This window comes from Poecilia reticulata, chromosome 5 (assembly GCF_904066995.2).
Source record: "Poecilia reticulata chromosome 5, P_reticulata-male-v2, whole genome shotgun sequence".
Taxonomy (NCBI): Eukaryota; Metazoa; Chordata; class Actinopteri; order Cyprinodontiformes; family Poeciliidae; genus Poecilia; species Poecilia reticulata.
Window position 1 is genome coordinate 22,514,607 of NC_088834.1, and position 14,304 is coordinate 22,528,910.

The following is a 14,304-nucleotide window of genomic DNA, read 5'->3' on the forward strand; positions in this document are numbered from 1 at the left end:
CCTCATTTTGGCCCTTTTGTCAACTCATAAATGTTGCATTTTAATGTCCTCACTGTTGCCATTTGCTGGGCAAAAAAGGTGTTTCATCTGATGAAAACCTCATTCAAGCTCCAGAGTCCGAGCCCCTGCTCTCTCGCGGGTCACACTCATTCAGCTCATTAAATTTCAGCGCGGCTCCTGGAATGCGGCTGTGCTGGAGGGTCGTGAGTCACCTTCATTCACCTCGTCAGGCACAAGTGACCTCACTTGGAGATTTGGGATGTTTGTTTTTGCAAATATTTTAACATTTGAATGCGGATTATAAATTTCCCAAAACGCCTGCGCAGTTTAAAAGATATATTTGCATAAGAATATAAGAAGACGACGTTGAGAGGCTTTTGCCAAAAACAAATGTCCGTGCGTTTTATCGAGGTCCTGTGTGATGAACCAACACGGAAGCGGTTAATCATTGTGAAGTGAAAGGCTGCACATGGTTTTTAAAACGGCTACATTTCATGGCAACAACAGTTGCAATTTTCCAGAGGTACTGTATACGTCAACCACATTTCCACATTTACCGTCTCTTAATTTCTGTCCGTCCATCTTTGCCCATCAAGATCAGTCGTGTTTAATAAAGAGCGACTGTGAACGTCAGTTTTCAAGTTTTGCTTCAGATTCTCAATTAGATTTTGGCCTAAGCCGTTTTTAGCATATGATATCATGAAAACCATTCAACTGCTGCTCTGACTGCTTGCTTACGGTTATTGTCGTGCTGGAATACTGTGTTCATAATGTTATTTGTTTGCTAATGTTGTAAAACAAATCTCCAAACATCTGTATTTTTTCCGAGGTTAAATCACAAATAGGTCTGCTATTTGTTAAGCTGATTGGTTGTGAGGGGTTTTATTTAGATCCATCACAGTAAATGGGGTTGGACAAAAAATCCATGCTATATTTGTTTTTTGTTTAAAATATCATAAATTCCTTTGAGATTGTGCACTACTTTGTGCTGACCTGTTATAAAATACACGATACCAACAACATATGTTGATAATTGTGACTGTTATGTGACAGAATGCGAAAAAAAAGGTGCATGGATGCTTCTGCAAGGCCCTGTGTATTTACAGCCCTTAACTAAACGTGACAATAACTTTATAGCACAACGGCGCGCTAGTTTGTGTTGATGAAGCCCGACAGTGTTGTAACAAATCTAAAGAGGCATGAAATGAGCCGGGTTTCTGACATGAGACCAATTCACTGTGCCTAAAATAGGCTTCCTAATAAATCATTTACAAATGCATTTATTCAAGTATGTCACAAGTGTTCTGACCCTTGAGGGCTAATATCCTCTTTTTCAAACGAAGAACCATCCGCTGAGTATGTGCCATGTAATTATCATTCAGTCTACCTCGGGCCCAGTTTTGTTCTTTTTATGCCAATTTGTTTTGCTCTGTGTTGACATTGTTTGCACCTCCTCTACAAAACCTGACAAAAAAATATTCATCTGCTTCGAGTCAAAACAGTAATAAAGTTTAAGGAGGCCACTGGCAAAAACTTTTGATGCCTGAATTTGTGGTTACAGTGGCAGTTTAGTGGATGTCCTGCATTAGCTTTAGTTTTACTCGTTTTCATCTGAAGGGTTCCTATGTTACGTATGATCAAAGACAATATTATATCCAGAGAAAGCATACGTTTCGTCTCTTGCTTAGTGGAACCAATAGCATGCTTTCACATCATTTCCCAAGGGTCCCGCTTTGCGTGACAAAGTGTCCAATGACGACGTTAACGACTGATGATGTGCTCATTCATTGTAAGACATCTGCAAAATAATGACGATGTGTGAAAGCACCAAAAGTTTTAGCATGATCTCTGAATTAGCAAAACCGCCGCTGCTGTTATCTAGCAGTGAACTTTGGAGTTTTTTTGTTGTTGTTTTTTGGTCATCTCCCAATTTCTCGACTATATTTGTAGAGCTTTGTCATTGCATGTTGTTCATTTATTATTAGCCATTCTGTGTTTATATATTGTTTTATAAATCTGTTTTCTGTCTAAACTTTGTCAGTGTCCTGGATTTATGCGTCATCACTGTAACCACTCAACTGTTTCCTCTTACAAGTCAGTCACCCTCCTGCGTAAATAAACTTGTCAACCGATTCATTCAATCCAGGAGTTCTTCAGTTCTGCTCTCTGTCTTGCTGGTTGTCCTTTGGCTTTCGGTGTTTTAAAGGCTTTGGGTTTTTCACAAAACCACGATCGCAACCTCAACAAGCTGTGTGTGACACTCGGTTCCCACTTGAGCCACATTTTCAATTGTTTTAAACGTATTAATCATTGGTTTAATATGAACACGTTTTGAGTGAGTAACTATTTTCTTTCGTTACTCATTTCAATAGCTTTTTACACATAATATAAACAATAAGTGAATAAGTAAATATGATCTCTATTCATGTCAAAGAGGGTATTGTTATAAAACCACATTTCGGGCCAGTCTGACCTCCTTCCTGCTGAGCACAAACATCTGCAGCCAACACTGTGATTGTGAGTGAGAACAGTGTAATTAAATACATATCTGAAGTTTCAATTTTCAAGAATTGTTCACATAACTTTAATATTATAAGCCTCAGTCTTAGACAGTAGATTATTTGTTGGCATACAAACGATACTTGTTTTCCAACCATCCTTTGGCAGTATTTATTTGGCCTCCATCATACTTTTATTAACAAGAATCCCACTAATGAGTCTAATTTCTATTACACAGTTTGGAACTGAATGCCATTCAACATTTTCAACAACATTTCTCCTGATATTTGCACAGTTTTATTTTCATATTTTGTAAATATTCACTTGATCGGCGTACGCTATCTGTGATAACTGCACAGTGTTCTATTTTTTATTTAAGCACCTTATTGTACAGTGTATTATTCTTAATTGTGTCTCTATATATTTTTTGTTTCTTGTTTCTTTGCTGTTGTTGCACCTGGATTTTCCCACTGTGGGACAATAAAGGACATTTCTACTCATTTGACAAAAACATTTTAACGTCCTGATCGGATTCAAAGCCGTTTAAGTGCTTTCTAAATATTTTTAAGTTCAAAAAAAGACTCTGCAAACTGGTATTGTATCTTGATTTTATACAGTACAAAGAGCAACACCGGTGACGAATTGTGTAAGAGCATATTTTAGTTATATAAACATTAAACATTCGACTAAATTAGACTAAACCAGCGTAGCGGTTCGGCAACACACAAAGCACTCCTTCTTTGTTGTTGTGATTTAGACAGAAAGGTTTATAAATGATAATTTATGTATCTATGCTGAAAAGTTTCATATCTGCATTTGCATTTGGAATTGATGCTTAGAGGAAAGTAGGTTAGCCTAAATGTTGACAGGCGGCTGGGAATGTCGGCTTACCGCTTTGTGATGGATGCAATGCTGGGCCGACGGAAGCTCAGACAGACATCCTTTTCCTTTATTCTTTATTGTGTCAAAAGCCTTTTTTACTGCCGTATACCTCTGTCTCCAAATCTGTTCATCTGCATTAATCACAAGACACTGTCATCTGTCAGATCTTTTTCCTTTTGCCTTATGAAAAGTCAAATTACTAAATTATGATGCGAGTCTGTGACTCACATTCTCTCACATAATGTCTTCTTAATACGCAGTTGTGAACATTATAGTTTACATGCAGCGCTAACATGAAGGGAAGAAAGTCTCTGTGACTTTAAGCAGGGACTTTTTTTGTATCTTTACAAAAAAAAACAAAAAACAGCAGGAACCATAACATCTGAACTGCATTTGCACTTTTAGTTTCCCTCACTTCATCAATTTTTCATCAAGTCTGCAAATCTTCTCCATATGACTAAAAAGGCCAAACTCTCCATTCTGAACATGAAGCAAAGATTTACAGGGCCTAAAATAAGTGCATATATCCAAAGCAAATACATTAACTTGTCATTATGGCCATAAAGTTTGATAAAAATGTATCGTTAGTGTGACATACTTTAAAGTTTTTGATGCATGGCCTTTGAACCTTTACTATATTGTCCCTAAAGATTGAACTATGAATAAAATTCTCTCCTTTTCCTACTGTCTGCTAAAATGACTTGCTATTATTATTACATGTATAATGCTGTCAACAGCATTTGTCGCTAATTTGATTTTGATTTAGAAAAACAGCTGTAGTTTTAAAGAAGGAAGTAGTGTATTTGCAATGCAGTATACTAAAATACATCCACATGTGTTCCTCCAATTAACTTAGAATTAGTGAGTTAATCGATCAAAAGTGTACAAAACCATGACATCTTTATCTGGGCTTTCTCAAACCGTTTTAAGGTCATTTGAACCTTTTTGAATGTTAAAAATCTTTAAAATCTTCATTATTTTTGACATTTAGCAAATTGAAATCATTTTGGGGTAATCCTCACTGACCTAAACAGGAAAGTTTCCCTGATCCAATTTCAAACTGTGAGTGGGGGGAAAAAAGGGTTATGCATCTTTTCACTCGGTGTAAATAAATTTATAAGTTCAGCGCATTTTCACTGAGGACTAGCATCTCTATTACTGATGTTGATTTCAGATCAGACTGCCATATGGGCGCTTTCTTAGATGCCGTTCCAGAAACCTGAAAGCAAACCTCCAGATGCTGATGAGGAAGCCAGCTGGCAGTCTGGCTCTCACGGGCTTATTTAAAAACTTAGCACAGCCTTAAATTTGCTCTCTTGTTTATCCCCAATTGCTTCAGTCTGAATACCTGCTTGCAATGTTATTGCTTTCGCTAAAGTTCAACCTGCACTGCACGAGCCCACCCGAACACGGCCCCCGCCTGCATCTCCCCCCTGCTGAGTGTGCTGGAGGTGGCCTTCACCTGGGGACATCAATATTTCAGGCTTTCTCGGCGCAGGCACTCACAGGGCACGCTGATCATTCAGAGTCCCTGGAGATGCTGATGTGGAGACAGATAAGCAGAAAGAGTGGACAGTAAATTACAGAGCCAGCATGAGAAGGTCGAGACATTAAGGAGGTGGCGAGGGCGGGACGTGAAAGTGGTAGTGGGTATTTTAGACAAACGGGAAACGGATGTGAAAGGAGGTGAAAACCGGTAATGATTAGACGCTCGTGTTTATTTGGCTGTTCTCGGGGAATGTAAATGTGAAGAAATCCCTCAGCTTGAGCGACGAGGAAATAATCACGATGATGATTGGCGATGTACATTTATGATTTCTAAAGAATCCATCTGATTAAGGAGAACATTAGGAAGCTAATCATCTATTGAAAACAAAGCAATAGCATAAGGGATGGATGAGGAAAACGTGTGCAGGAGACAGAAGACGTAACAAAAGGCCGAAATAACGGGTTGGGCGGGTGAATTTAGTGGAGCTTCAGCAGAGGCTGATCAATGCCCCATCTGACTGCTGATGACAGTACGTCTCCTGCCCTCTCTTCCTCCTCATGCTGTCCCCCTTTTGTCTCTGCGTGAAAGAGCCCAACTAACCAACTGTTGCTGCGACTACAGCTGCTGTCACAATGGTGGTCATTAGGGGTCGTAACCATAGCGAGGAGGGTCTAGGGGGCAATCAGGGAAGAGCCTTCATTCACGGTGATCACTGACGTAAACTCCAGTTGTTTGCTTCACATTCACACAAATTAATCTGGATCTCTTGTTGACCCGTGTGTAGATGCAGAATTCATGAACGTCCATTAAAGTATTTTCTATTGTTTTCAGCAGACAATTACTGAAACTCGGGTATTGTGAGAGCAGCAGCGTTTGGCAGCAGCTTTGCGCATCCGATCATCATTTATTTCTGCATGGGATTCACAACGCAAATTGCACTAAATACCATAGATTCCCAACAGGTCCAGGAATTCACACCTGTTTTTGGGATCAGCAAACAGTCGAACTGATGTTTACCCTCTCTAGTCACATCTTTAGCACTCCTGACGGGAGTAGGTCGAGAAACTGAAGTGTCAAGTGTCAGTACTAGAGGTCACATCAGGCATTGTCTTGCGGAGAGAGTGACTGATACGTCTGTGTGAAAATATCAAAATAAAAGCACTTCCTGTTCTGTTAGTGCAAAAAGTTTTTTAAAAATTTTAATTGAAATTATTAAAATTCTCCAATTTAGGAAGGGGAGAAAAGCCTCCAAACAATATGTAGTGGAATAAAAACCCTTTGACAAATTGAACACAGAGATAACAAGTGTTTGCTGAGTCACTGAAAAGACTAAATAAAAAGAATGTCAATTGATTAGAAAGTCAAAATTTTACTTTTTTTTCTTTTTTACTATTCTTTGAGCATGTATTGCTATTTATTTCTAATGTAATAAATATAGCTTTTTATTAATATTCCAAGCAATACAAAGTGCCTCTAGCATGTTTTTTGTTTTTGTTTTTTGTTTTTTTTAATTATGCATAGTCCTCCTTGGAGCATGCAGTGGTTGGCGCACTCTTGCAGTCCAGAGCTATTCGGACCAAGAAGCTTTAAACTTTACTCATAATGAGCCCTTTTTGTTCAATACAAACTAAGGTGGGTTTATTTTACATCGGCCTCATTTTGACCCAGTGGTACAGCACGAATTGGTGTGGTTCTGTACACAATATTGTCTGTTTCCATTGTAGAAGCAGCCCATACAAACAACTCATGACGCATCATTCCTGGATTTCCTTCTGCTGCCGGTCTGTAGGAGTACGGTTAGGACGGAGCTGCTGCCGTCAGACTGGACAACTCATTTATTAGAGGACAGAAAATTTCTGCTCGCAGTAAACTCAAGAAATGCCAGTAATACTAGTGCCTTTGAATCTTTGTCATGCTGGGATTTTTACAGGACAAACAAACCTAAATGATTTTTAAAAACCATAATTGAGAAGAAAAGTGTTAATTTAAGGCAGATTTTTCTCTAGGCTCAATTTAGGCTCAATAAACCTTCTCTAATATTTGGTTAAAATTCTCTTGCTTGCAGTCATCAATCAGCTTTCAGCCATAATTCTGCCTGGGTATTTCAACACTCTTCTTAGCATTTGGTGAAGTTGGCACGGAAGCGACTTTTAAGTATAGTCCACAAATTTAAAACAGGATCAGGCTCAGGGATTTGGGAAGGCCATTCAGAAAGCTTAACGTAAGCCCTTTTTTTTAAATCCATTTTAAAACTACTTTTGATTTGAATTTGAGATGATTTTCCTGCTGCATCACTCTAAATGTTTGCCTATAAACTATGTGATCCAAATCACCATCCTCAGAAGAAAGTGATCTAGTTAGGATGTTGGGCGGCAACACAAATATTACCAAGAAAACCATGGTTACTGCCCGTAGAGAAGCCAGTGTCTCGTCAAAATTGAGAGAAATCGAGCGAAAATGAACTCCTTCCTACCTCAGCGGAAATTTACTGATAGAATAGTTTGACACCCAGAATAGAATAGTTTGACACCCAGATAAAGACGGAGCTATTTGGTTACAGTGACCAGATTTGTGCTTGACAGAGTCGAGGTAAAAAAAAAAATTAAAAAAAAGTGTCACAACTGGTCGGCGTGCTGGTGCCAAAATCATACTGCGGAGCTGTTTTACTGTCTGTGGTGGGAAAACTGGGGGCCTATCTTCTTGATTGTTCAGTTTCCCTTCGACCCAACACCTAAAAACCTGGAAACAACTGGGTGTTTCAACGCAACAGTGATCTGAATACACAAATGAAATGAATGCTTACAGTCTGACTCTGTGCTAGGAAGCCAAACATTAACAGTGGTCAAATGTTCAATCACAATTAAAAGCTTGTCGGTGGCAAAAAAAAAAAAAAAGTGTTGCTTAGGTACACATTCTCAAACATTAATGTATGCATCTGTCATTCATCAACATAATTAACTACATTCATGTCCATGACAGGATAGGTGTGTACCTGTGACACTGCTCTTCTGCTCTTCCGATCATAAAATACTCACTATAAATTAACAAGCTCCAGCTGATGGTCTGTTTATAGTGATACTACCGTCGGTCACAGTTGTTCGTAGTAACAGGAATTTCAAATTAGAAATGAATCATGTTTGTGGTTGCATTTAAAAGCATATATATATATATTTTTTTTATCAAAGCACATTAATGATTCAAAATAGTCGACTCAGTGTACAGGTAATTTGATTGCACTCAGGTTTGGCCATCTCTTGAGATTAAACCAAATGTTTTTTGGGGTTTTTTCTGTCTGAGACGGGGGCAAGACAGAATGAAAATGCGGTCGATTCGCAGACAAAAAGGCAAGACCTTCAGAAAATTGCCTTGACACCCATCACAAGTACCATGGGAACCATCAATGTCTGCACCAAATTTCACAGCAATCCACAAAGGACTTGTTGAGTTGTGCTAGCAAATATAAAAGCTCTGTCTGACTGCAGTTGTACTTGCCATCTGTATTAATCAGAAATACCATTATTGACTGTTTTATATGATTTCACAAAAAAAAAGATGTTTCAACAGCAAGCACATCTGTCAGCTGTGATGGACTATTTAAAGAAGCAAAGTATGCCAGAGCAAAGCTTCACTTATAGGGGACAAGAAGTGGAGCAGGAAGTAGAGCAAGAAAGTAGCACTCGCAGGGCAAAGCTAAACAAAATGAAGCCTCTCGCCGCTGCAAGCTTCAGTTTTTCAGCAGCAACGATTGGTCGGATGCAGAGCCTCGCAGAAGTATTCACACCCCTTGAACCTTTTCACGCAAAAACAGTCTTTTAATGGAGGAGTGCATAAAAAAAGATAAACGGTCTGACAGACTAATACATTTAGTTTCACCAACTTTACTCTGATGCCCAAAAAAAAACCATTCAGTCAAGATAACTTTGCCCATAGAAATCTTCTAGTAAGTATACGCACATGAGTACAGCATGCGTAGCGTTATGTGTGGTGGAAAATAATCTGTGCACTGTGGAGCACGGCTGTCCGTGGTTGTTTTCGTCAGCAGGGTCAAGAAAATTAATCAGTTCATGAAAACACTACTGGAGCTAATATAACAGGGAAACATTGGAAGAAAACCTCCCCAGAAGACTGAAAGGGAGAATCAACTTCTAACAGGACAATGAGCAAAGTGAATGCAAACTGTTTGAACCGCGGTTTATGTGAGCTACTTATGGCAGAGCAAATTTTGTGCTGGACTCTTTGTGGTCTTTTAACCATGTTTGACCCAAAATATTTTCGATACTGATCTCACCGATGAGTCTTTGTGTGTGTTTGATTTCGTGGGCTCATGTGATGTGAGAAGCTTCTAAAATATGCAGCTTTTAAGGGTCTTGTACTTGTCGTCGATGTAAGGGTTTATCAAAAGGCCTTACCTGGCCATGACCCACAGACAGAACTCTGACTGATTGACTTGGAGACCTCTTGCTAAGAGCATTCTTCTGTTTCTGATTGTGAGTACAAAGGACAAAGGTGGAGTAGAAAGACTCCACTCCTCTCTCATTGACTGCGCAGTGAGACTTTGACTTGGTCAAAAGGGGCACCTGCTGCGATACTGAAAGGGTGAGAGAGAGTCGGCCTTCGCTCTGTATCGATCTCGCTTTGGGATCGTCTGAGCAGACTATTCTTTTTGTAAAACTTAGAAATGAGATGGGGGGGGGGAAGCTACGCACACGGGGCTTGGGGTCTGAGAGTGCAGTTAGACATTATGACAAAACAAAACAGCAGCACGTTAACAGAAAGACTCAGGCGACAGTGATCGGGACGAGCAGCGGGGAGGCCGTGCGGCTCGCAGCGAAGTGCTCGGATTTGGCTCACGCTGGCTGCCTCAGCTGAAAGTGTGTCATAAGAAAGCTAGGCTAATGCACCGTGTTAATGTTGCTTCACTGCACTGCTGCAGCATTCAGCTCTTACTGTTACTGTCAGCACAAGTCATGCCCTGAAAACCAAAGTTATGCGCGTAACAATGAAGAGCTCAGCTTGTATACATGAGCAAACGAGGGTTGCTGGAAAATCAGACCTGCCTTCGCCTATAATCACTGCTACTATAGAAATAGTTTTGAGGTTTTTTTTCTGTGCAGATAAATTCCCGAGGTCAGCAAAAGAAAAGCTCTGGGCAGACTGACAATAATAGCACCAGTATCTCTCTGATGAAAGGTACTGATTACAATAAATCTTGTTATGAGCGACGCTACTAAAGGGGATGTATTATGCAAAATTTACTATTTCCTCGTTTCTGTACTTCCATTTGAGTCTCACAGTACAAGTGCTTAAAAAGAACAACCATCCATTTTCTGGCGCTAAGTTAATGTTATTTGGTGTCTGGAAAATGAGCCATTTAAAAAATCTTGAGTCACAGTCGGCGGGATTTCAAGCCCAAGAACACTGTACCAGTTGTCAAACATGAAGGTACTTGCACCACGATAAGGCTCTGTTGCAAAAGGACAATCACAAAAATCAAACTGGTTTCATGCTATGCAAAGATGAACGTTAAGCTGTATGAATGGTCTTCCGAAATCCCCAACTTCAACATCATTAAAAGTACTTAAGCTTCCCCAAACAAGTGAAATGAGTTCAACAGTTTCTGAAATATACAACCAGTTATGCCAGAAGCTTGCTAAATGTGCTGTTTAAATTCAACGATCTACATGAGATTTACACAAGAGTCAGAACTATAGTTTCTCCATTTTTTGTCACATTTTTGGTTTATAGTTTTTTAATTCTTGCCTCAGATGTGTCAAAACTTTCAATGGCTTGTTCAGAGAACCTATTAGATTATAGAAGTTGTCTTTTCAACGACCTTCCTCAGGAGGGAATCTGTTTGAAATGTACAGGCATTTGCCACAAAACATTCATTTTGTTTCCCACCACGCCAGTCTGCAATGTTAATGGGACAACATGAAACAACTATTAGGTGTTTTTCCCACAGGCTTAAAAAAAAAAAGCAGATATGAAACCACTGCTGAAAAAGAACAATCTGGACAAGTCACCACTGCAGAATTGCTAGTCCGATCTCCAACCTTCAAACTCATCAGCAAGGTTATTGAAAAAGCTGTTTCAGATACATTCTTACCAATGAAGAACTGCTGTGATATCTAAATGTTTTCACTGCACGGGTAATAAACAAATGAATAAAATGCGAAGAGAAAGATCTTAAAAAACATTTTTTATTAAATCATAAAAATGCTACTATATTAAGTCGAACTATGCCTCTGTTGTGCAATGATGATACGTAAAAGTCACATTATGCAACAGAAAAAATAAAGGCTGGTGCTTGACTGCTGTACAACGTTGTTGTCTGGAGAGCTACTGCCTCTGGAAGCATTTTTTTCTAATCTCATCTCTGGTTTTTAATTAGAATCCTTTATCTATAAAGATATGACAATTTGCCGTCTCCAAAATTTAATTGATGTTACAAACAAAGCTCTCGTCGAGACAATAGGGAGTAATGAAGACGGTGAGACACATCTCCAAACGACTATCTTGACGACCATCTTTTGGAAGTCGAATAACTTCGCTTGTCTGTACAATCAGATGAAACAACTTTCCATTTTCAAACACGAATTAACTCACTCTGTGCTTTCAATTCAGCAGTGAAAGCAATTAGTTCTTCCGTTTTGCTCACTTTGAAACACATTGCCTTTCAAACGTATTCCTCACCCTTGAACTTTTTTTACGTTTTGTTACAAACACAAGCTTTGTCGACAGATTCTCCCACCCGAGCTTTGGATCTCAGCAGCTCCTCCAGGGTTACCGTGGCTCTCTTTGGTGCTTCTGTGATTAAAGCTTGCCTAATCCTTGACTTTCCATTCTGTGCGTGGACATGTCTTGGCTGGTTTAAAGCGACACCATAGTACGTTCATTTTCGAATGATAGATTGATAGATGATAGAGAGAGTGCTTCGCAAGATGTTCAGTGTCAGGGATGTTGTTTTGTAACCTAAACCAACTTTATGCATCTCCACAGCTTTCTCCCTGATCTTTCTGCTTTGTTTCTTGACTTAATGAGGCTTTTTGTTCACCAATTTTCTCTAGCAAAACCTCAAAGGCCTTCATGGAACAGCTGGATTTATACTGAGAATAAATTATACGCAGGTGGATCCTATTTCATCATCGGGTGATGTCAGAGGCACTTTGTTGCCCTTGATGGTATTTTGGGGTATCGGAAGTAAAAGTGGTTAAACACAAAGGCAGGGCACACTTTTTTTTTTTTTTTCAAAAACCTTTAAAACAACTGATCTTTTTTCTCCCACTTCTCAATTATGCTGTAATTTGTGTTGGTCTATTGTTTAAAGTAAAAAAAAATTTAAAATACACGTATGAGCATACATCTTGTGGTTGTAAGGATGCAAAGTGTGAAAAAAGCAACATGTATACATTTGCTAGTGTCACAACTAACACATTTATAATGTCAGTCGTGGTTGTTTGTGTTATAGCAGACGGAAAACACTTTCTTAATGTTTGGAGCTGATAAGATCTCTTTTTTTTTTTGCAGGACTTCCCACAGGTAAACCAGCTGCTCCATCGCCACAGTAAGAAACTCCTGGTCTGCTCTAAGAAGGTACATTTGTCTTTCTTTCTGCCATTAGGAGACTGATGACCTGTGTTCATTTGGCACTGTGTTTAGCTGTACCAGATATAGAGCTTCACTTTGTTGTTAAATGCACGGAAGCGTCTGAGCTACCAAAAGACTCGGCTCACAAGCCGCAGAAGCCAACTCCTTGCCTTGACCTTGTCTACTCTCAACAGCTAGAAATCCTGAAGGCAGACGGGTTGAATGCGGCTGTCAAACAAAAAGACAAACAAAAAGTATGACTCTGTGGGAGGCACGGCTAGCTGTCCTTTGTGCGGGCCATGAAATCCCAGGGGGCTTGTGTTTGCCAAGGCCAAAAACTGATCAGAATAGAAATGTCAGCCTATCTTCAAGACGAACACCAAGTGTGAGATGAGCGTAGTAGGTTTATTAGCGTTGTGTTGTCGCGGCATGGATGAAGGAGCATGTTTTGTCATGCAGATGCGTGCACAACGTCGGCCGCAGGCAGAGAGAGACGATGGAACACGGTCGCAGCGCTCCGAGGGGGCTTCCCCGAGGTGCGACACGCGGCTCGTGATTTTCACACTGGATTAATTTCATAATAAGCACAAATCTCAGCTGAGATGCTATCTATAGGGGCAGGCTGTCACTCACAATGTGGAGAAAATGCTTCGTATGCAGCACGCCCACCAAAGATGAGGAGATGAGGGGAGGAGAGAAAAAAATCCAAGAGATGGAAAAGATTGTGGCGACTGGAAATGAAGTAAAGAGGCAAATAGGTAAAGTTGCTTCTTTCGTTCTTTGAAAGTGAAGAAAGAAAACGAGATGTGCAACTACATATATATATATATATATATATATATATATATATATATATATATATATATATATATAAAACACTTTTAAATTTGCAGTGACAGTGATGGATCCTGCTTGGATTTTCTTTTCAAAGAAACAAATCGATATTCTTTTCACAGTGGTTGCGTTAATGATTTTCTTTTTTTCCTTCTTCTTTTTGCTTTTCTGAGATGCTTCTTGCACACAGAAAACAGCGATTCATTCATCAAGCACGACTGAAAGCAAAGGTGAAATGTTGAAACGCTACTGTCCGTTATGACCTGGGTATATTTAAAGAGTAACATTTAGAAATACAGCTTGGATAAACAGCTGAGCACATGCTGTCGACGAGCTAAGCTAACGATATCATGTACAGTGCATCTGAAAAGTATTTACAGCGCTTCACTTAATGAAATTAATATAGACTTAATTATGCAGTCTATTATTAATCTGTAGTTATGCATAATCTGTGTACAGGCCTATAGTTTAGCACAAAAATTGTTTATATTTGTGTGAGGGGAAAAAAAGTCAAATGACTGAGGTATTATTCAGCAAAGGTGAGGCATGACTTTTATTTGCACTGTTAAACTGAGACTGGTTTACTGTGAACACATACTTTAATGTCTTCAGTTTTCTTCCTTAGAGAAATATCTCTCCACTGTTATGGCCACTGGGAGTTTCCATATTGATGCTGTTTATTAGATTTTAGTCTGCGTGTTTTGTTTTTTTTTTGGAGGGGGTTTTTCGCAGCTTGAAAGTTATTCAATACTTAATGTCAGGCAGCCGTGATGTGCCGGTAGCTATGATCTCATCGACTTCGTTCAACCCGAAATCTCTTTTCTTAGTGAGAGTCACGGCTGGGAAGACTGCTTTGAACTAACCGTGTGGTCATTTCTTTTCTCTTTGTTTTTTTCTAAATGTAGAGGATGTTGGATTTTAGGGATATACGTGCCTTACGGCCTACAGACGTTTCTAGAAGCATGGATTTAAATGGGCTTGAAGCCAAATCTCTATTTAAAAAAAAAAAAAAA

At 39.3% G+C, this 14,304-nt stretch overlaps 1 protein-coding gene across 9 annotated transcripts in view; it reads left to right on the forward strand.

The window, feature by feature from the left end:
* Nucleotides 1–14,304, forward strand: part of dlgap4b (discs, large (Drosophila) homolog-associated protein 4b) — a 119,474-nt gene that overhangs the window by 39,609 nt on the left and 65,561 nt on the right. For all 9 annotated transcript variants that reach the window (XM_081607293.1, XM_008409364.3, XM_008409365.3 and 6 more), the window contains exon 2: nucleotides 12,398–12,463. The gene's annotated coding sequence lies outside the window, so the exon portion shown is untranslated. The remainder of the gene's footprint in view (nucleotides 1–12,397; nucleotides 12,464–14,304) is intronic.